This window comes from Macaca mulatta, chromosome 1 (assembly GCF_049350105.2).
Source record: "Macaca mulatta isolate MMU2019108-1 chromosome 1, T2T-MMU8v2.0, whole genome shotgun sequence".
Lineage (NCBI taxonomy): Eukaryota > Metazoa > Chordata > Mammalia > Primates > Cercopithecidae > Macaca > Macaca mulatta.
The window spans coordinates 192,559,460-192,582,840 of record NC_133406.1 but is presented as its reverse complement, the minus strand read 5'-3'; the positions used below and the strand labels follow the sequence as shown (position 1 = coordinate 192,582,840).

The 23,381-nt window shown below is 39.3% G+C and overlaps 1 protein-coding gene and 1 long non-coding RNA gene across 3 annotated transcripts in view; one reads left to right on the top strand and one right to left on the bottom strand.

The window, feature by feature from the left end:
• LOC144333520 (uncharacterized) overlaps window positions 1-23,381 on the bottom strand; it is a 174,915-nt gene that overhangs the window by 19,165 nt on the left and 132,369 nt on the right. The window contains exons 3-4 of the long non-coding RNA XR_013402226.1: window positions 3,517-3,631; window positions 2,655-2,768 (exon numbers count right to left, since the gene is read on the bottom strand). This is a non-coding gene — a long non-coding RNA (uncharacterized LOC144333520). The remainder of the gene's footprint in view (window positions 1-2,654; window positions 2,769-3,516; window positions 3,632-23,381) is intronic.
• Window positions 1-23,381, top strand: part of LOC106998463 (selection and upkeep of intraepithelial T-cells protein 1-like) — a 215,810-nt gene that overhangs the window by 123,879 nt on the left and 68,550 nt on the right. The gene's annotated exons all lie outside the window — the stretch shown is intronic.

Below are 23,381 nucleotides of genomic sequence, written 5' to 3'. Positions count from 1 at the left end.
ATGGTAGTGGGCACCTGTAGTCCCAGCTACTCAGGACACTGAGGCAGGAGAATCACTAGAACCTGGGAGGCAGAGGTTGCAGTGAGCCAAGATCTCACCACTGTACTCCAGCCTGGGTGACAGAGCAAGACTCCATCTCAAACACAAAAACTCAAAACAAATAAGTAAATGGATAGCAGGTACTAGAAGCCAGTTTCTCTCAGAAAGAGGGAAGTTACAGACACACAAGTATAGAAGGCTAAAGTAAACTACATCACGTTGGAGCAGTGTTAGAAAAAACAGTAAAAAAATAACAGATGCTGATGAGGTTGCAGAGAAAAGGGAATAATTATACACTACTGATGGGAATGTAAATTAATTCAGCCACTGTGAAAGCAGTTTGGAGATTTGTCAAAGAACTTCAAATGGAGCTACCATTCAACCCAGCAATCCCAGTACTGGGTATATACCCAAAGGAATATAAATAATTCTATAATAAAGATACATGCATATATTTATCTCAGCGCTATTCACACTAGCAAAGACACAGAATCAACCTAGATGCCCATCAGTGGTAGACTAGATAAAGGTAATGTAGTACATATACACCATGGAATGCTACACAGTCATAAAAAAGAATGAAATCATGTCCTTTGCAGCAACATAGATGCAGTTGGAGGCCAGTGTTCTAAGCGAATTAATGTATGAACAGAAAACCAAATATGGCATGTTCTCACTTATAACGGGTGGCTAAACATTGGATACTCATGGACATAAGGATGGCAACAAAAGACACTGGGGACTACTGAAGTGGAGAGGAAGGAAGGAAGGCAAGGGTTGAAAAGTTATTGAATACTTTGCTCACTACCTGGGTAACAGGATAATTCATATTCTGAACCTTAGCATTACCCAATATATCCATGTGACAAACTTTTTTTCAGCATATTAATAAAGGTCCCAGCCAGAGCTATTAGGCAAGAAAAAGAAATGAAAGACACCTAAATTGGAAAGAATGAAGCAAAATTATCTGTTTGTAGGTGACCTAATCATATATGTAAAAACCCTAATGACTAGTAAAAAACTTTTAGAATTAATACATTTATTTAAGTTGCAGGATTCAGATTTGACATACAAAACACACTTGTGCTTCTATACATAGACAAAAATTGACACATAAAAGAAATTATGAAATAAAAGCCCATTTGAAATAACATCAAAAGGAATAAAATACTTAGGAATAAAAGTGACTCAGGAGGTAAAATACTTACACATTAAAAAGTATAAAGCATTGATATGAAAAATTAAAGAAGATCTGAGTAACCAAAGCAATATTTAGCAAGATAAAAGCTGACATCACACTCCCTGATTTAAAAATATATTACAAAGATATAATAATTAAAACAGTATGGTACCACCATAAAAACAGAACCTATAGACCAGTGGAACAGAATAGAGACCCCAGAAGTAAATTTTACACATTTACTGTCAACTGATGTTTGATAATGATGCCAATAAAAACAATGGGAAATGGAGAGACTCTTCAAAAAATGATGTTGGAAAAACTATTCCTGCATGTGGCAAAAGTAAATTGGACCTTTATCTCTCATCATGTACAAAGATGAACTAAAAATGGATTGAAGACTTAAATGTAAGAACTGAAACCATAATACTCCTAGAAAATAACATAGGCAAAAAGCCTTTTGACTTTGGTCTGGGCAATGATTTTTAGATATGACACCAAACACAAAGCCAACAAAAGCAAAGATAAGTAAGGCTACATCAAATTAAGAAGCTTCTGTGCAGCCAAGGAAATATTCAAGTGAAAAGTCAATATATGGAATGGAAGAAAATATTGGCAAGTCCTATTTCTAATGAGGGATTCATATTCAAAATATATGAGGAACTCATTCAACTCAAGAGCAGAATGCCAAAAAAACTCAATTAAAAAATGAGTAAAGAGCCTGAATATACATTTTTCAAAAGAAGACATGCAAGTGGCTAAGAGGCATATGAAAAAGTTCTCAACACCACTAATCATCAGGGAAATGCAAATCAAAGCCACAATAGCATATTATCTTACACATGTTCTAATGGCTATCATAAAAAAGAAATAACAAATGTTGGAGAGAATGTAAAGAAAATGCTTGTATACTGTTGGTGGGAATGTACCTTGGTACAGCTGTTATGGAACAGTAAGGAGGTTCCTCAAGAAATTAACAATAAATTGCCTTATGATCCAGCAATTACACTTCTCACTATATCCAAAGGCAATAATATCAGTATGTTGAAGAGATATTTGCACCCCCATGTTCAATGCATCAGTATTCACAGTGGTGAAGATATGGAAAAAAATCTAAATGTCCAGCAATGAATGAATGGAAAAAGCAAATATGATGTATATATACAATGAAGTATTATTGAGCCTTAAAACAGAAAAAAATCCTGCCATTTGTGGCAACATGGATGAAACTGGAGGACATTATGCTAAGTGAAATAAGCCAGTCAGAGAAAGACAAATACTGCATAATCACATTTATATGTGTAGTTTCAAATATTCAAGCTTGATATATCAAACTGAATTTTGTAAGGTGATCTTTGAGAGGGGATTTCCTTCACTTAGAAGTTTGACTGATACTTTGGTGTTCATGCTGCTGTTTATTGCTGCAGTGACTTACCTTGTCTTGTCTTGATGCTGCTGATATCAATCACCCACTGTGAGTGAGCTGGTTGCTACTTCAGCTTTATCTTGCTCTCCCAGAGGCCGAGGGTAGATTAGTGTTTGCCAGGGGCTGGAAAAAGGAGGAAACAGGTTGATGTTGAACAAAGGTCACAAATTTTCAGTGGTGCAAGATGAGTAAGATTTAGAGCAATGTAACTATAGTTAGCAATACTGTATTGTATACTTGAAATTTGCTGAGAGGGTAGTGCTTATTTGTTTTTATTCACCCAAAAGAAAAAGATAATTATGTGAGGGGATTGATTGAGGTGATTTACATGTTAATTAGCTTGATTGTGGTGATTATTCCATAGTATATATGTATATCAGAATGTCAAGTTGTATGCCGTAAATACACACAGGTTTTGTGTCAATTATACCACAATGAAACTGTAGAAAGAACCAAATTGAATTCTGTAAGGTTATCTTTGAGAGGAGATTTCCTTCACTTAGGAGTTTCACTGATTTTTTTTTTTTTTTTTTTGAGACGGAGTCTCGCGCTGTGTCACCCAGGCTGGAGTGCAGTGGCGCGATCTCGGCTCACTGCAAGCTCCGCCTCCCAGGTTCACGCCATTCTCCTGCCTCAGCCTCCGAGTAGCTGGGACTACAGGCGCCCGCCACCACGCCCGGCTAGTTTTTTGTATTTTTAGTAGAGACGGGGTTTCACCATGTTAGCCAGGATGGTCTCGATCTCCTGACCTCGTGATCCACCCGCCTCGGCCTCCCAAAGTGCTGGGATTACAGGCTTGAGCCACCGCGCCCGGCCAGTTTCACTGATATTTTGATGTTCATGCTACTAGTTTATTGCTGCAGTGACTTGCCTTGGCTTGACTTATACTGATGTGAATCACTCACTGTGAGAGAGCTGGTTGTTACTTCAGTTCTGTCCTGCTCTTTTCTCACCTCATAGCAGCATTGGTTACCAAGGTGGTGTTTCTGAGAAATTGGAGGGAGCAAGGACATGTTAAAAATCTGGATTGATTAAGTCATATTTGGATGATTAGTCAAATACTTCTCTTCCAATTGGGCAGTATCGGTCCCAGGTTCTATTCCGTAATTTTAAAAAATCTTATTTTCCTTTTTATTGGCTCCTCTTTTGTGTCAAGAAGGGAAGTTTGCTACTAGCTTCTTCCCAACTTCTTTGGGAAAGTTCATTAAGACAGACATCTTGAGTCTCATAATTAGTTTACAGGCAGATAGATCCTGGGAAAGGCAGATAAAGAAAATAAGTTTGCTTTCTCTTTTGTCAGCTTGGTTGTAGCTACTAACAGAAATGGAACTTAGGGAAAGTATGTCCACATTCAGGATAAGAGCAAAGGATACTAATTTATCTTTAAGACAATGAGATAATGATTCGTCCTGATTTTTCCTTATGGTCAGCATCATTTAAACTGATCTTCCTCAGATTTATAGTGCTGTCTTCTTCAGAGGCTGTCAATGGACTGCAGGGTGATGATGTGGAGGCAGGTTATTACAGAAAAGACACATTCGTACTCTACTAGGGGACATCTGTCTATATTATAAGGAGTATGTTTCTTAGAATAGCAATATTTCTGGTCAGCTCTGATTACCAGTGTTTCAGCTATACATTTTTATTTTTACTTAGGCCCCCAAGAAGAGATTATGTGGAGGATGCTTGTAATTCCTCCTCAACAAGAGGGAAAATAGGCATAGCTGCTACAGTCCTCTTTTCCGTAAGCTGTAAATAGTAGTTACACTTAATACCTCCTGCTCCAGATTCCCTTTTCCCTCAGCCATTCCTATGTTGGGATTGTTTTTTATCTGGTGGGAAGACTCAAATCTGAATTCCTAAAGCGTCTGAGTCTTTAGTGACCCTGCCTTCATTGCATTCCTGTGGTCTTTAATTAATTACTACTGAACTTGAAGTAATTAGATGTTTCTCAGAGAACTCCTTGGTTTTTAGGCATAATTCTTTCTTCCTTGATGGTGTTTATTTCCCCTTGATAGCTAGAATCAATTCCTTTTTATTGACCGGTTGATTCAGTGGCACTGGGAGCCTAACTTGTCCAGGTGGCAGTCTCAACTTCCATGTCACCAGGACAGTGTTGCCTACTTACGTGAAGTCACTCGTTTCTTGGGAAGCCTTTTAGACTGACAGACCTCAGACTCATGGGAGTGAGAAACAAGAGTATATAATAAATAGATTGTTGAATATGATAGTAAAGGAAACCACTCCCACTTTTATCTCTCTAGTCTTGAAATTATGCATTTTGGTCACAAAACTAAAAAGCACCACATATAATCATTGATTCAAATAAAGGACTGCATTTTATGGGTTTTTTCAGCCTTGCAGATGTTGCTTTTCAAGTAGCAACATGTTTTTAGTAGGATAAAACTTTACATAGCTGCTGCTATGTAAAGAAATATATATATATATATAGTAATATTGGTCAATTCCCTAAGTAGGAGTTCTTCACTGTACTTTTTTTGTGGTAAAATTGATCAGAAACCACTTTGCACAGAACAGCATAATGACAATACAAATGTTGTCATATGTCTGTGCTTGATGATGCTGGCAGAAGCACTGCAGCCAAGGAAGGCATATTCGTATATAGGATAATTGTCCAATCCAGTGGAAAAAAAAGCTCTTGTCTCCCTATGGTGGAAGAGGTCCAGTATAATCAATCAGTAGAGAATGCGTGCCAATCTGGGACTTAATGCATCATCACTGTCATTGGCATTTGGGCAATGAGTGGTTTCAGCAGGCAGAGAAGCTGTGGGAAGAGAAAATCCATTTTGTTGACCTCATGCATAACCTCCAGCTCATTACCATGGCTGTTTTGTACGTGAGTCCATTAAACAAGCACCGGAGTTACTCAAAAAGTGGCTGACACTGACAGGGTGGGGCACGTTGTCCATTCGACCATAGAAAGCGTCTTCTCCAAAAGGCAACTTTGTATAATGATGTAAATAATTCATGACTGTGTCATACTTTGTGCTCATTCTGAAAGTTATATTAACACATTTCCCAGATTTCCTTTCACTAACCTTTCAACTTGATTTATGCTAAGATTCTGACCAGCTGACAAACCCATCAGCTCATGTTAATGGGCCTAGTGTGTATTTTTATGGTCACTTAGTGTCTTATTATCAGGCATCTCTTTTTATTTGTAGAAACGTATTCGGTACAAGTACAATTTTGTTACATGCATAGATTTCATAGCAGTGAAGTCAGGGGTTTTAAGGTATCACCCTAATAATGTACATCATAATCATTAAGTGATTTCTCATCATCCACTCATTCCAACCCCCTCACCCTTCTGAGTCTCCATTGTGTATCATTCCATACCTGATACCCATTGGTATACATTATTTATTAATAGCTCCCACTTGTAAGTGAGAATATGTGATATTTGTCTTTCTGTGTCTGACTCGTTTCACTAAAGCCTTCAGTGTCATCCATGTTGCTACCAAAAATGTGATTTCATTCTTTTTTATGGCTGAATAGTGTTCCATTGTGTATATATGCCACATTTTATTTCTCCAATCAGCTGTTGATGGACACTTAGGTTTATTCCATACCTTAGTTATTGTGAATAGAGCAGTAATAAACATATGAGTGCAGGTATCTTCTTGATATATAGATTTCTTTTCCTTTGGGTAGATACCCAATAGTGGGATTGCTGGATGAAATAGCAGTTCTATCTTCAGTTCTTTGAGAAATCTCCATAGTGTTTTCCATAGAGATTTTAGTAATTTACATTCCCACCAACAGTATATGAGTTCCCTCATCCCTGCGTTCTTGCCAAAATCTGTTATTTTTAAGTTTATTTTTATTTTTTTGAGACAGAGTCTCACTTTGTCTTCCAGGCTGAAGTGCATTTGGGGTGATCTTGTCTCACTGTAACTTTTGCCTCCCGGGTCAAGCGATTCTCCTCCCTCAGCTTCCCGAGTAGCTGGGACTACAGGTACGTGCTACCATGCCTGGCTAATTTTTGTATTTTTTAGTACAGATGGGGTTTTTCCATGTTGGGCAGGCTCGTCTCAAACTCCTGACATCAGGTGATACACCTGCCTCAGCCTCCCAAAGTGCGTAATAATAGCTATTCTGACTGGGTCAAGATGATATAACATTGTGATTTTAATTTGCATTTCCCTGATGATTACTGATGCTGAATATTATTTCATATACCTGTGTGTCTTCTTTTGAAAAATATCTATTCATATCCTTTGGTCACTTATTAATGATATCATTCATTGTTTTAGTTGTTGTTCAGTTGTTTGAGTTCCTTATATATTCTGGATATTAGACCTTTGTCACATGAATAGTTTGCAAATATTTTAACCCATCCTGCAGATTGTGTCTTTATTTTGTTGATTATTTCCTTTGCTGGGCAGAAGAATTTTAGTTTAATATGGTCACATTTGTCTGTTTTTGTTTTTGTTGTATTTGCTTTTGAGGACTTGGTCATAAATTCTTTGCTTAGGCCAATGTCCAGTAGAGTTTTTTCTAGGTATTATTCTAGGATTTTTATTGTTTTACCTTTTATGTTTAGGTCTTTAATCCATTTTGAGTTAATTTGTGTTACTGTTGAGAGATAGGGGTCCAGTTTCATTCTTCTGCAAATGGCTATCTAATTTTCCAAGTACCTTTTATTCAACAATGTGTCCTTTCCCCAGCGTGTGTTCTCATCAAATCTGTCAAAGATCAATTGGCTGTAAATATGTAGCTCTTTTTTTGTGTTCTCTATTCTGTTCCATTGACTTATGTGTCTATTTTTATGCCAATACCATGTGTTTTTAGTTCCTAGAGACTTTTAATATAATTTGAAGCCTGGAAAAGGGGTCCCTCCAGCTTTGTTGTTTTTGCTTAGAATTGCTTTGGCTACTTGGGCATTTTTTGGGGGCTCCATATGAATTTTAGATTTTTTGTTTATTTATTTATTTTTATTATACTTTAAGTTCTGGGATACAAGTGTAGAACATGCAGGTTTGTTACATAGGTATACACGTGCAATAGTGCTTTGCTGCACCCATCAACTTGTCATCTACATTAGGTATTTCTCCTAATACTGTCACTCCCCTAGCCCCCCACCGTCCCCAACAGGCCCCAGTGTGTGATGTTCCCCTCCCTGTGTCCATGTGTTCTCACTGTTCAACTCCACTTATGAGTGAGAACATGTGGTATTTTGTTTTCTGTTCTTGTGTTAGTTTGCTGAGAATGAAGTTTTCCAGCTTCATCCATGTCCCTGCAAAGGACATGAACTCATCCTTTTTTATGGCTGCATGGTATTCTGTGTTATGTGTCACGTTTTCTTTATCCAGTCTATCACTGATCGTCATTTGGGTTGGTTCCAAGTCTTTGCTACTGTGAACAGTGCCACAATAAACATATGTGTGCATATGTCTTTAGAGTAGAATGATTTATAATCCTTTGGGTATATACCCAGTAATGGGATGGCTGGGTCAAATGGTATGTCTAGTTCTAGATCCTTGAGGAATCACCACACTGTCTTCCACAGTGGCTGAACTAATTTACACTCCCACCAGTAGTGTAAAAGCGTTCCTATTTTTCCACATCCTCTCCAGGATCTGTTGTTTCCTGACTTTTTAATGATTGCCACTTTAACTGGCATGAGATGGTATCTCACTGTGGTTTTGATTTGCATTTCTCTAATGACAAGTGATGATGAGCTTGTTTTCATATGTTTGTTGGCTGCATAAATGTCTTCTTTTGAGAAGTGTCTGTTCATATCCTTTGTCCATTTTTTGATGGGGTTATTTGTTTTTTTCTTGTAAATTTGTTTAAGTTGTTTGTAGATTCTGGATATTAGCCCTTTGTCAGATGGATAGATTGCGAAAATTTTCTCTCACTCTGTAGGTTGCCTGTTCACTCTGATGATAGTTTCTTTTGCTGTGCAGAAGCTCTTTAGTTTAATTAGATCCCATTTGTCAATTTTGGCTTGTGTTGCCATTGCTTTTGGTGTTTTAGTGATGAAGTCTTTGCCCATGACTCCTGAATGGTATTGCCTAGGTTTTCTTCTAGGGTTGTTGTGGTTTTAGGTCTTAGGTTTAAGTCTTTAATCCATCATGAGTTAGTTTTTGTATAAGGTGTAAGGAAGGGGTCCAGTTTCAGTTTTCTGCACGTGGTTAGCCAGTTTTCTGAACATCATTTATTAAACAGGGAATCCTTTCCCCATTTCTTGTTTTTGTCAGGTTTGTGAAAGATCAGATGGTTGTAGATGTGTGGTGTTATTTCTGAGGCCTCTGATCTGTTCCATTGGTCTATATATCTGTTTTGGTACCAGTACCATGCTGTTTTGCTTACTGTAGCCTTTTAGTACAGTTTGAAGTCAGGTAGCGTGATGCCTTGAACTTTGTTCTTTTTGCTTAGGATTGTCTTGGCTATGTGGGCTCTTTTCAGGTTCCATATGAAATTTAAATTAGTTTTTCCTAATTCTGTGAAGAATGTCAATGGTAGCTTATTGGGGATAATGTCAAATTTATAAATTACTTTGGGCAGTATGTCCATTTTCATGATATTGATTCTTCCTATCCATGAGCATGGAATGTTTTTCCAGTTGTTTGTGTCCTCTCTTATTTCCTTGAGCAGTGGTTTGTAGTTCTCCTTGAAGAAGTCCTTCACATCCCCTGTAAGTTGTATTCCTAGGTATTTTATTTTCTTTGTAGCAGTTGTGAATGGGAGTTCATTCATGATTTGGCTGTCTGTCTGTTAGGGGTGTATAGGAATGCTTGTGATTTTTGCACATTGATTTTGTATCCTGAGACATTGCTGAAGCTGCTTATCAGCTGAAGGAGATTTTGGACTGAGATGATAGGATTTTCTAAACATACAATCATGTCATCTGCAAACAGAGACAATTTGAGTTTCTGTCTTCCTATTTGAATATGCTTTATTTCTTTCTCTTGCCTGATTGCCCTGGTCAGAACTTCCAATACTATGTTGAATAAGAGTGGTGAAAGAAGGCATGTTTGTCTTGTGCCAGTTTTCAGAGGGAATGCTTCCAGCTTTTACCCATTGAGTTTGATATTTGTTGTGGGTTTGTCATAAATAGCTCTTACTATTTTGAGATCTATTCCATCAATACCTAGTTTATTGAGAGTTTTCAGCATGAAGCGATGTTGAATTTTGTTGAAGGCCTTTTCTGCATCTATTGAGATATTCATGTGGTTTTTGTCATTGGTTCTTTTTATGTGATGGATTAGGTTTATAATTTGTGTATGTTGATCTAGCCTTGCATCGCAGGGACGAAGCCGACTTGATTGTGGTGGATAGGCTTTTTGATGTGCTGCTGGATTCAGTTTGCCAGTATTTTATTGAGGATTTTTGCATTGATGTTCATCAGGGATATTGGCCTGAAATTTCCTTTTTTTGTTGTGTCTCTTCCTGGTTTTGGTATCAGGATGATGCTGGCCTCATAAAATGAGTTAGGGAGGATTCTCTCTTATTCCATTGTTTGGAATAGTTTCAGAAGGAATGATACCAGCTCCTGTTTGTACCTCTGGTAGAATTCGGCTGTGAATCTGTCTGGTCTTGGATTTTTTTGGTTGGCAGCCTATTAATTACTGCCTCAATTTCAGAACTTGCTATTGATCTTTTCAGAGATTCAACTTCTTCTTGGTTTAGACTTGGTAGGGTGTAGGAGTCCAGGAATTTATCCATTTATTTCAGATTTTCTAGTTTATTTGCATAGAGGTGTTTATAGTATTCTCTGATGGTAGTTTGTATTTCTGTGGGATCAGTGGTGATATCTCATTTATCATTTTTTTATTGCATCTATTAGATTCTTCTCGCTTTTCTTATTAGTCTGTAGAGCAGTCTATCTATTTTTTTTTTTAAACCCAGCTCCTGGATTCATTGATTTTTTGGAGGGTTTTTTCATATCTCTATCTCTTTCAGTTCTGCTTTGATTGTACTTATTTCTTGCCTTCTGCTGGCTTTTGAATTTGTTTGCTCTTGCTTCTCTAGTTCTTTTAATTGTGATGTTAAGGGTGTTGATTTTAGATCTGTCCTGCTTTCTTTTGTGGACATTTAGTGGTATAAATTTCCCTCTACATAGTGCTTTAAATGTGTACCAGAGATTCTGGTACAGTGTGTCTTTGTTCTTATTGGTTTCAAAGAACATCTTTATTTCTGCCTTCATTTCATTATTTGCCCAGTAGTCATTCAGCAGCAAGTTGTTCAGTTTCATATAGTTGTGCAGTTTTGAGTGAGTTTCTTAATCCTGAGTTCTAATTTGATTGCCCTATAGTCTGAGAGACAGTTTGTTGTGATTTCTGTTCTTTTACTTTTGCTGAGGAGTGCTTTACTTGCAATTATATGGTCAATTTTAGAGTAAGTGTGATGTGGTGCTGAGAAGAATGTATATTCTGTTGATTTGGGGTGGAGAGTTCTATAGATGGCTATTAGGTCTGCTTGTTGCAGAGCTGAGTTCAGGTCCTGGATATCCTTGCTAACCTTCTGTCTCATTGATCTGTCTAATGTTGATAATGGGGTGTTAAAGTCTCCCATTATTATTGTGTGGGAGTCTAAGTCTCTTTATAGGTCTCTAAGGACTTGCTTTATGAATTTGTGTGTTCCTGTATTGGGTGCATATATATTTAGGATAGTTAGCTCTTCTAGTTGAATTGATTCTATGTAATGGCCTTCTTTGTCTCTTTTGATCTTTGTTGGTTTAAAGTCCGTTTTATCAGAGACTAGAATTGCAACCCCTGATTTTTTTTGCTTGCCATTTGCTTGGTAGATCTTCCTCCATCCCTTTATTTTGAGGCTATGTGTGTCTTTGCAAGTGAGATGGGTTTCCTGAATACAGCACACTGATGGGTCTTGACTCTTTTTCAAATTTGCCAGTTTGTGTCTTCTAATTGGGGCATTTAGCCCATTTACATTTAAAGTTAATATTGTTATGTGTGAATTGGATCCTGTTATTATGATGTTCACTCATTATTTTGCCCGTTAATTTATGCAGTTTCTTCACAGCATCGATGGTCTTTACAGTTCGGCCTGTTTTTGCAGTGGCTGGTACCAATTGTTACTTTCCATGATTAGAGCTTCCTTCAGGAGCTCTTGTAAGGCAAGCCTGGTGGTCACAAAATCTCTCAGCATTTGCTTGTCTGTAAAAGATTTTATTTCTCCTTCACTTATGAAGGTCAGTTTGGCTGGATATGAAATTCTGGATTGAAAATTCTTTTCTTTAAGAATGTTGAATATTGGACCCTACTCTCTTCTGGCCTGTAGGGTTTCTGCTGAGAGATCTGCTGTTAGTCTGATGGGCTTCCCTTTGTGGGTAACTCCACCTTTCTCTCTGGCTGCCCTTAACACTTTTTCCTTCATTTCAACCTTGGTGAATCTGACAATTATGTGTCTTGGGGTTGCTCTTCTTGAGGAGTATCTTTGTGGTGTTCTCTGTATTTCCTGAATTTGAATGTTGACCTGCCTTGCTATGTTGGGGAAGTTCTCCTGGATAATATCCTGCAGAGTGTTTTCCAACTTGGTTGCATTCTCCCCATCACTTTCAGGTACACCAATCAAATGTAGATTTGGTCTTTTTAAAGAGTCCCATATTTCTTGGAGGCTTTGTTTGTTTCTTTTTACTCTTTTTTCTCTAACCTTGTTTCCTTGCTTTAGTTCATTAATTTGATCTTCAATCACTGATATCCTTTCTTCCAGTTGATCAAATCAGCTACTGAAGCTTGAGCATGCATCATGAAGTTCTTGTGCCATGGTTTTCAGCTCCATCAGGTCATTTAAGGTATTCTCTACACTGTTTGTTCCAGTTAGCCTTTTGTCCAATCTTTTTTTGAGGTTTTTAGCTTCCTTGTGATGGGTTCAAACATCTTCCTTTAGCTCAGAGAAGTTTGTTATTACAGAACTTCTGAAGCCTACTTCTGTCAACTCGTCAAAGTCATTCTCCATCCAGCTTTGTTCCTTTTCATTCTCTGTTCAGCTTTGTTGCTGATGAGGAGCCGCAGTCCTTTGGTGGAGAAGAGGTGCTCTGATTTTCAAATTTTCAGCTTTTCTGCTCTGGTTTCTCCCCATCTTTGTGGCTTTATCTACCTTTGGTCTTTGATGTTGGTGACCTACAGAAGGGGCTTTGGTGTAGATGACCTTTTTGTTGATGTTGATGGATGTTGATCCTTTCTGTTTATTAGTTTTCCTTCTAACAGCCAGGGCCCTCAGCCTCAGGTCTGTTGGAGTTTGCTGGAGTTCCACTCCAGACCCTGTTTGCCTGGATATCACCAGCAGAGGCTGCAGAACAGCAAATACTGCAGAACAGGAAATATTGCTGCCTGATCCTTCCTCTGAAAGCTTTGTCCCAGAGGGGCAGCCACTTATATGAGGTGTCTGTCAGCCCCTACTGGGAGGTGTCTCCCAGTTAGGCTACACGGGGATCAGGGACTCACTTGAGGAGGCAGTCTGTCCATTCTTAGAGCTCAAATGCTGTGCTGGGAGAACAACTGCTCTCTTCGGAGCTGTCAGACAGGGACGTTTAAGTCTGCAGAAGTTGTCTGCTGCCTTTTGTTCAGCTATGCCCTGCCTACAGAGGTTGAGTCTAGAGGCAGTATGCCTTGTTGAGCTGTGGTGGGATCCGCCCAGTTAGAGCTTCCAGGCCGCTTTATTTACCTACTGAAGCCTCAGCAATGGTGAACGCCCCTCCCCCAGCCAGGCTGCTATCTCGCAGATCAATCTTAGACTGCTGCACAAGCAGTGAGCAAGGCCCTATGGGTGTGGGAGCTGCCAAACCAGGCACATGAGAGAATCACCTTGCCTGCCTGTTGCTAAGACCTTGGGAAAAGCACAGTATTTGGGCAGGAGTGTCCCATTTTTCCAGGTAGTCTGTGACGGCTTACCTTGGCTAGGAAAGGGAAATCCCCTGCCCCCTTGTGCTTCCTGGGTGAGGCGATGCCCTGCCCTGCTTCAGCTCACCCTCCGTGGGCCACACCCACTGTCTAACCAGTGCCAATGAGATGAGCCAGGTACCTCAGTTGGAAATGCAGAAATCACCCATCTTATGTGTCAATCACACTGGGAGCTGCAGACCGGAGCTGTTCCTATTCAGCCATCTCAGAATGCCTTCCGATTTCTTCCTTTTTAACCCATTAGAAATTATATCCTATTTACTTAAATTAGTGATTTCTATTCAAAAGCAACCTAACATGTGAATGTTTCTTTTACTGAATGTTGAGTGTGAACACTATGTTCAAACTGTTAGTGGTGTTCTGACTTAGTGCAAAATTTTACATATATTTATTTATTTTATTTTATTTTTGTGAGACAGTGTCTCACTCTGTCACTCAGGCTGGAATGCAGTGGCATCATCATGACTCACTGCAGTCTCAAGCTCCTGAGTTCAGGTGATCTTCCCACCTCAGCCTCCTGAGTATCTGGGACTACATGTGCATGTCATCATACCTGACTAATTAATTTTTGTTAATAGAGACCAGGTTTCATCATGTTGCCCAGGCTGGTCTCTAACTCCTGGGCTCAAGTGATCCACTGGCCTCAGTCTCCCAATGTGCTAGGATTACAGGTGTGAGCCACGGCACCTGACCAGTTTAACATATATTTAAAATGATAATATGTTCTCGGTCAACTAATATTGTCATAGGAATTACCTATGAAGATTTAGAATAACTGTTCCAACAATGATTAACACTTTTATATTTCAAAGTATACTGAGATAGTTGAAGAGTAACAGACTCTTTAAGACAGTGTTAAATATATGTGAAAGAAAAAAAAGGAATGCAGACATCTTCAGAAAAATGAAAGCAGAGAGAATTCTTTGCCTGAAGATCTGCACTACCAGAAATGTAAAGTGAATATCTCAGGACTCAGGATAAAGGAATATTATGACAGACATAAATCTCAATCTATATCAAAGGAAAAAGGTTCTAGAAATAGTAAATATTTAGATTTAAAAGATAGTTTTTTCTTACTTTATTTATAAGGTAATTGACTTTTTAAAGAAAAACAATAACAATGTATAGTTTATGATATGTAGAAGTAAAAAGTATGTCAACAATGACATGAAGAATGGAGTGGGGAGAAAACTTAATTATACCCTTGGATGTTTTTGGTATTATACAACAGCCCATGCAATATAACTTTAAGGTAGGCCTCAACTAGTAAAAGATGCATATTTTGAATTTGAAGGCAACCACTAAAATAAATATATAGCTAATAAGAAGTTAGTAGAATACTAAAAGATGTTCACCTAGCATAAAACAAGGCACCAAGTGAGATAAAAAAGACAGAAATTTTCAAACTGGATGAAATTGAGACACATTAAATAAAAAGACACAGAAAAGTTCAAAGTATAAACTTGAAAAAAATGATATACCATGTGAACAGCAAGCATATTAATATCTTACTATATTAAAATCAGCAATGTAGAATTTAAGACAAACACTATTAGCAGAGATGAATGAGCAACATTTCATAGAGATAAAAATATGACTCGTCAGGAAAACACAATGATCCTAAATGTGTATGTTTCTAATTAAAGAGATTCAAAAAACAAGCAAAAAGTAACCAAACTAAAAAGAGAAATAGAGAAATTCATAATTATATTAGTTTCAGATTACAATACTCCTCTTTCAGTGGTTGACAGGAAAAGTAAACTAAAATCAGCAAGATTAAAATAGAATTTAACATAATATGCAAATAAAGCAATATAGGGGCAGAGCAATGGTGGCTTGTGCTTTGGGAGGCCAAGATGGGAGGATATCCTGAGGCCAGGAGTTTGAGACCAACCTGGGCAACACAGTGAGACTCTGTCCCTACAAAAAGTGAAAAAATAATTAGCTGGGTGTGGTGGCATACATCTGTAGTGCTAGCTACTCAGGATGTTAATGGTGGAGAGTGTTCAGCTTCTTGGTGTCTTGAATGAAGAGTTAGACAAAATGCGCAAACAAAGCAAGGAAGGAATGAAGGGATTTATTGAAAATGAAAGTACATTCCACAGTGTGGGAGTGGGCAAGGCACAGAGTCTCAAAGGTCCTGTTACAGAGTTTTTGTGAGTTTAAATACCCTCTACTTTGGGTACACCCTATGTAAATGAAGAGGATGAAATAAAGTTACAAAGTCACTTACTTAGTGTATGCCCTATGGAGAGGATATTTCCTCTCACAGCTGAAGTGTGAATTGGTCTTACGTTCCCTGCCTCCAGACCGTGCTTTCCTGCCTCATCTCGCCCCTGAAAGATGTGATCCCCATAAATCTTTATGGGAGACAGAAGGACCAATTTTTTTTTTCTGTAACTACTTCATGCTGGCTTGAGGCATAGTCCCTACCTATTGGGGATCACAGAACTCTTGCCCTGCTCTAACTGGTGGAGACACAGTAGCTTCTTGATGGCCACGGGTGGTGTCTTCATCTGGAACTGGCTGGAACCTTTGTTGCATGATCATCTGAAGCTTGATGGTCTCTAGGTGAGAGGAAATGGATTTAGTTAAAAGATTTAATGGGAACCTCAGGGGGTGGATACCTATGCTGTTAGGAATGTTTGCTATAAAGATTTGCAGGGGAAAAAACAAAATCTGGTTTGTTCTATGAATTTATGTGTTTCCTTAAAGTCTTAGCACAAGCAACTCCATTTTGGTTTGGTTTGGTCTGCTGGGGCATAGTGCATGAGCTTAATTCAAGACAATGGCCTCCCAGAATTTTATTAAAACTATTTCCCCTTTTTGGTCAAGTTCTCACTTAGGTGAGAGTGTGACCAAAACTTAGGGCCTTAGCACCACTCTCAGTTATCATCATTTTTGGGTTTCTGGTCTCAGCACATTGTAGGTTATGGTGTCCTCATTGTTGCACATCTTTTTTTTTTTTTCTTTTTTTTTTAGTTCTTGTCATTCCAGTTGAAAGGAGACCATTCATTTGATGTTCTAGAGATGTCAATATGCAAACATTTAAAACCTTTGAGAGAGTACAGCATGCCAGGGAGACTATTATTATCACTGTTGGGAAGATAATACTAAGGGTCCAGAATATGCTCTTTACCCAAGGCCCCCATAAACCAAACCTTCTAAAATCAAATAGATCAAAGAATGAGCTAGATAAAAAATTTACTCACTTGACTAAGCAATTTCTTTGGCAATTCCCTACCACTGAATTTCTATAATCTTCATTTGATGTATTTCTCCATAGGTCACAAGTGCCAGCAGCTGCACAGATACTTCTCTGTTTAGCCATCCCAATATATCTTTCACAAGAGAATTTAAAGTCTGTTGTGAACTGTAGCCTTTAGAGTAGAATTTGCCATAGAGCTTATCATGAGGGATACATTTCTAATCATTGCCTTTTTTTACTTTAAACCATGGAAGAAGGACCTAACAAATGATGCCCTTCTAAAAGAGTGAAGGCCTCCTGGCAATGTTCTCTTTAACCCATGATATGGGTTAAGAGAAGTGAAACAATGTTTTGTTTTTGACTGATTATGAAGCAACATATGTACCTTAATGTTTCTCACCTATATTGGGTCTTTATTCTTTATTTATCAAAGTATAAGTTTATCCATGTATAAGGCTGGCTGCAAACTCCTTTACAAATAAAAGTATACCCCACAAGTGCATATAACAGACCCGCTTTCCACTTCTATTGTTCATAGGGGCATAAGCAAGAAAAAAATTCAAAGATAAGAGTTTGATGATGGTAGCAGTCTTGATCTGTAAACTTGGGAAAAGCTGTTCACATCAAGGATGCCATTTTCTTCTTGGGAGAAATTTCCCTGGTTAGCTATACCTCCATACAGCTGTTTCTATTTTCACAAGTTTCCTCCAAAACAACCCCCATGCCTCCCGGCATCTCCTGGAGCTGCTGATGGGCCATATAAAGTGTGCCCCTGGGAGTTCCTACATGTGTTAGAAGAGCATGTCAATTAAATTTACTCCAAGCCCGCACAGCATCTGAAGGTGAAAATTGTTATAAGACATGATTTGATGTGTCTGTATTAGACACAATGCAGCTACAATCTTCCTAGAGTAAAATAAAATAAATACCAAAATCTTCTAATGATAGAAAAAAAAAGCATTATAAAGGTTTTTTCAATTATAATATTTCAAAGGAAAACGTTAACATCCAAAAAGTTCTACCTGGGTGATGAAATAAACCTGTACACCAAACCCCTGTGACAGACAGTTTACCTATATAACCATCCTGTACATGCATCCCTGAACTTAAAATATAAGTAAAAGAAAAAAAAAGAGTCCTAGGAAAAATAAATACATAAATAAAATTTTAAAAAATTAAATAAGTTTACAAACTGAAGTCCAAAATCAATCTCTCTTGCCCTTATGAATTAAAATTTCAATGAAATTTGAGTCTTAAATTTATTTTCTGCCTCAGTTAAAGAAGGTCTCAACACAAAGATAAGATATTGTCCCTGTCCCCAAGGAGGTGGCAATCTCTTGGAGGCAAACAGGTGGATGTAGAGTTTATGCTAAAGTGGATAAAAATGTCAATAACGTAGTAATACTAGGCTTTTAAACACAATGATATGTCATTATTTGTAATGTTCAGACAGACAAATACAATGTAGTTTCATGTGATAAAATAATAAAAAGATTAAGACTTTTTTTAAAAAAAGAGGTCTCAGTGCCTGGATGGAGTTAGGGTTCCCCCAGGAGCTGCTTTCTCTCATTGGATTGAGCATAGCTCTAGTTTTATACCAGACTCTCCTGTGCCAAACTCTCAATAATTCTAGTGAGCTAAGAGCATAGACAGGATTAGCAAGGCATCACTTGCTGCACCAGCATGGTTGGCAATGCCATGCCACTTGGTTCTCGTGACTTTGCCAGGTTTTAGGATCCCTGTGTTTTCCTCCAGACCTGAGAAGGATCCCACGTTTCTTTAGGCCCTTCACCTTTGCTTAAGGCCTTGATTCTAGAGACAGTCACTTGCCTACAGTTAATGACATCAGAACCCCCAGAATCCCACCAAGGTCTAAGGCTTAAAGCTTCTTCCCAAGCTACAGCAGTTAAAAGCCAATAACTCAGTATAAAAATCTATTCATAACAATGATTATAATTTTTTCCCATACTTTCGTGGTTAAAACCCACATAGGCTCACTTCAGAAGACACTAACGAAGATCAAGATCTCCCTGCCTGGTCTTATCAGTTGCCCCAGTTACTTTGGACACATTTTACTTTGCAAAATCTAACTCCTTGTCTCTTTTCCAAGAGCTATGTGGCCTATGCACCAGATGTTGGGGTCTCAAAACTGCTCCCCCATCATCATTGCAAAGACTGGGTCCTGACCCCTGTAAAACTTATGGTATAGAAGAAAGCAATCTGAGAGCATGAGGTCTTTGGAGGTGAGGCAGCTGCCAAGAGAAGGAGGAAAAAAGAAGGGGAAAAGCTGCAAAGGAAACTCCTAAAGAGAAAGAGGAAGGAGACAGCTTGTACTTTCCCTTGGCTGAACCCCAGAACTAGACAGACTTACACAGAGTTACACAAATGCCAACACTAGACAGACTTACACAGAGTCACACAAATGAACCTACTCCCTGGCTGGTCCCCAGGCCAAGGGACAGAGTCGTCCCTGGAGAAGCCGAGAGGAATGCCTGCTCCCTGTGGATGACTTGCTCCCAAGCAAGAAAAAGGAGGCACCAAGTCAGCCAAGAAGTCCAATGAAAGAAGCTCACCCCCCTTCACAGACCACCACCATGAGGAAGTAGAAGGGTAGGGAAAGGCTGGTGCCATTATACACTAAAGCTCCTTCCCTGCCCAGAGAAGCAAACATTAGGCATAAGGAAGAGGCACCCCCTCTCCAAAGGCCTGCAGGGAGGTATAGGCCAGGCAGCATAACGTTGAGTCCTGAATAAAAAGAAAGTTAAAAATATTTAAAGGAGGCTGGCATGGTGGCTCATGCCTGTAGTCCCAGCACATTGGAGGCCAAAGCATGTGAATTGCTTGAGCTCAGCAGTTTGAGACCAGCCTGGGAAACATAGTGAGACCCTGTTTCATAAAAAAAAGAAAAATAAAAAGTAAAAAATAAAGTTCATAATCCAACAGTTTTTAGTTTATTCATGGAGTTGTACAACCATAATCTCAATCAATGATAGAACAGTTTCATCAGTTTCAGGGAACATTTTACTCATTTTTATCTCCAGAAAGACAAATTAATTTTAAAGACACAAAGATTGAAAGATGACTTAAAGAGAATATATGAAATTCTCAAGTCCATGGGTTGACATCTAATCAGTGTGGGACAACACAAACATACAGAGACCCCTACCCTGTACTAGCCTAGGATTCTATTCTCTACAGTAAAAATATTCTTCAAAAGGGAAAGGTAAAATAAAAGCATTTTTAGGTAAATAAAAGCTGAAGGAATTTGTAGTCAGCAAACCTGTAGTAAGAACAACCAACCAGAAAGGGATTTCTTTAGGCAGAAGAAAAATTATTTCAGTTGGAAATATAAAATTAAGTTTTACATTCTATTGCTATTTAATGATTATCCTAGAGACTATATCATTAATTCTTGACTTATTACCATTTAATACAAAATACTACTTTTATTATTTTCCAATATTGCATAAACTTTATAACTTTTAAATGAAGAACCCAAGATGGTAAATATATGAGTAAATAATATTCACTACTTATTTACTACTCAAACAATAATCAAAATGTCTTATAGAATAGAATATACATGTAATAACTAATATGGATAAAAGTCATAGAAAAAAGTAGGATGTAAGCGAAATTTAAAAGTTATAAAGTTTATGTAATATTGGAAAATAATAAAAGTAGTATTTTGTATTAAATTGTAATAAGCCAAGAATTAATGATGTAATCTCTAGGATAACCATTAAATAGCAATAGAATGTAAAACTTAAAATGTAATAAAAGGAACAATAAAATCAAACATTTATTTGACCTAGAAAAAGTCAAGAAAGAAGAAAGAAGAAACATTGCCTAACTAATACAAGAAGAACCACAAATAAAATAATAAAAAGTTGCTAAAAGAAGAAAAGAAAGGAGAAGAAGGACCATAAAACAGATGGACCAAATACATAATAAATATTAAGACGGTATATAGTAACTTAACTACGGTAGTACTTTTACTGAAAGTATAAGGACTAAATACTCCAAATAAAGAATAAGATTGTCGTACTGGTTAAAAGTCTGTTTAAAATGTTGCTTACATGAGACACACTTTCACTCTAAAGATACAAAATGTGTTAAAAGTATGGATAAAGATAGCCTTGCAGAAAGTAACCAAAAGAAAGTAAATATAGTTATTCCAATGTCAGACAAAACAGATCATAAGGCGAAAAGCTTCAGTAGAGATAAAGAGAAACATTTCACGATGATTCATAATGATAAGGGCATCTATCTAGCACAATGATGTAAAATGCAAAATAATGGCAGCGGCAGCCTTTCTGCAGCCGCCTCTGGGATGATGCCGGTTGCAGCGGCGGAGGTGTGGCCAGGGCTGTGGTGCTCCATGGAGCCAGTGGGACCCAGGAATAGGCAGAATCCTCGCCCTCTTCCCAGTTGGTGGGGTAGGAGCCCCGCCCTCAGGTGCGAAGCTGCAGCCGCCCAGTGGTGGCTGCGGACCCAGGAGTCCCTGCACTCTTGGGGAAGCAGGAAGCCCCCAGCTGCCCCCTCAGGCTCAGAAGTGCCTTTTCCCGCTACCTGGCCACTTCCTGCTCCTGGTGCCTGCTCCGATTTCACAGCAAAGTTGAGGCGGAGCCTGTGCACTGTCGTGACCTGGCCAGGTGTGTGTGTGCACTCTGGGCAGTACTAACATGCCAGTCCCCTCCCACCTTGGCCCCCTCCAGACTTTGAGTGTCAACAAGCATGGGAGGGAGGCCGAGGGGGCGCTGAGGGCGACTCCAAGGGCTTGCAGTCAACCGTGGGTAGAACAATTTGGATGCTGTGGACAGCATGATTGATGGCAGCAGGAGGCAGACAGGATCCTGGGTAGAAAGGGTTGGGTTCCTTCAAGCCAGGAATGGCTTGAAGCATGGGGGCCAGGCTGTCAGTTCTTGGTGGAGTTCACAGTCTGGAGTGAGAACTTACGTTGCTTTTTCCAGGTTAGGAGCTACCCACTTTGCATCTTCTGAGAGCTGTTCTGTTGCTCAGTGAAGCTCCTCTCTGCCATGCTCAGTGTCCAGTTGTCTGCGTACATCATTCTTCCTGGGCTTGGGAAAATAACTCCAGATGTGTGCCAAGTGGCAGGACTGAAAGAGTCACACAAATAGGTCTAAAACATGCCCTCTGCTCCAATCGTCATGTTGTGGGTGACAAAAAGGGGAGAAGAGCTGCAGTCCTTCAGGGATCCCAGAATTAGGGACTCCTTGAGCCTAGGCTGAACCCTCTTTGGGACTCTGTGGTTCCTGGTGTCTCCAAGCTTCTAGGCACCACAGTGTTCCCCTTGTTCAGAAGCAGGTGCCTGAATTGGAAGCCACACCTGCAGTACTGGTCCAGCTGCAGCCTTGCACAAAGTCAGTACTGCTGGTGCCTGGAGCTGCCCAACCTACTGCAGCAGCTGGCATGCTTGGTGTCTGCAATGGCTGGACCCCATGCTCACTCACTCACACACCCCTCATTGCTCTGTGTCTGGTTTGCCATTGGCAGGTGTGGGATCCGAACAGGTAGTGCGAGCCTAGTGCAACCTGCTGGGTCAAGTGGGTGAAATGAGCCCATCGGGCATGAGCAATACTCAGGCACACGTTACTACCAGCCACAGTGGTTTCTGGCTGGTGATGTGACACCTCAAGGATCCCATGACATTTTGGGGACCTTTTCTGGGATCTGCAGAAGAGTGGATAAAAATGGACTTGATACTTTCTATCTTTTTTGCAGAGTCCCTAAACTCCACAATAGCCAAAATGAGCAAAAAATACTGAGCGTCTGTTGGCCAGTTAAAAGCGACTATCACAGCTGCTGGACTTAAGATCTGGAGGACAGCCTTGCTGGGAAGGACACTGCCAAACCCGCATCACCCTCGGGTGTTGGGAATGTTGGCTTTGTTCCAATCCAGTTTCCTTCCATGGAGGTCTAGCCATCACGTGGGATCAAAATAAGACTCTGGGGCAACTGAAGGAATCTGGTCAAGCCACACCTTGGTGTTGCCTGAGAACCCTTAGATGAGCTCCCATCCCGGACAGCCCATTAAGGTGTTGGCACTAGGATCTCTAGTCTTTCCTATCACTCTGTCTTTCTTTCTTGCTAACCTCTCCTTTACATACAATTTTAAGGGTGTTGTTCCAAACCACAGAGATAGTATTACTGGGTAGAATGAGCATTTGGCTTAGGCATCAGGAGTATAAAATTGAAGGTTAAGAGTAGCACAGATGAAATGAAGTGTGCCTTGACATCTGTACGTGTATTGTGACAAAAATGTTCTCCTTATTGTTTCCTTGGTTGCCAACTTACTGTCAAGCAGCTTGAGGCACAGAAAAGAAGCATGACCTCAGAAAGGAAGCATTAATTTTAATAACATCCTGCAACTGGACCTTTTCTGTAAACATGATGGCAAATGGTTTGAGGTCCCATATGTGCAGACTTCCTTTGCCTTGCAGCGTAACCTGGACCTTTGCCCATGTAGTAGGATTGATTCAACCCGCCTAGTGGCCATCTCAGGAGAGGATCCAAGGGGTAGTTTCAGGGAACGAGGGAAGCAAACCCCAGAGGTACTTCCAGTGGGAAAGTCAACTCTCTTCACCTCCCTATCCAGGTTTTCTCTCAAGCTTG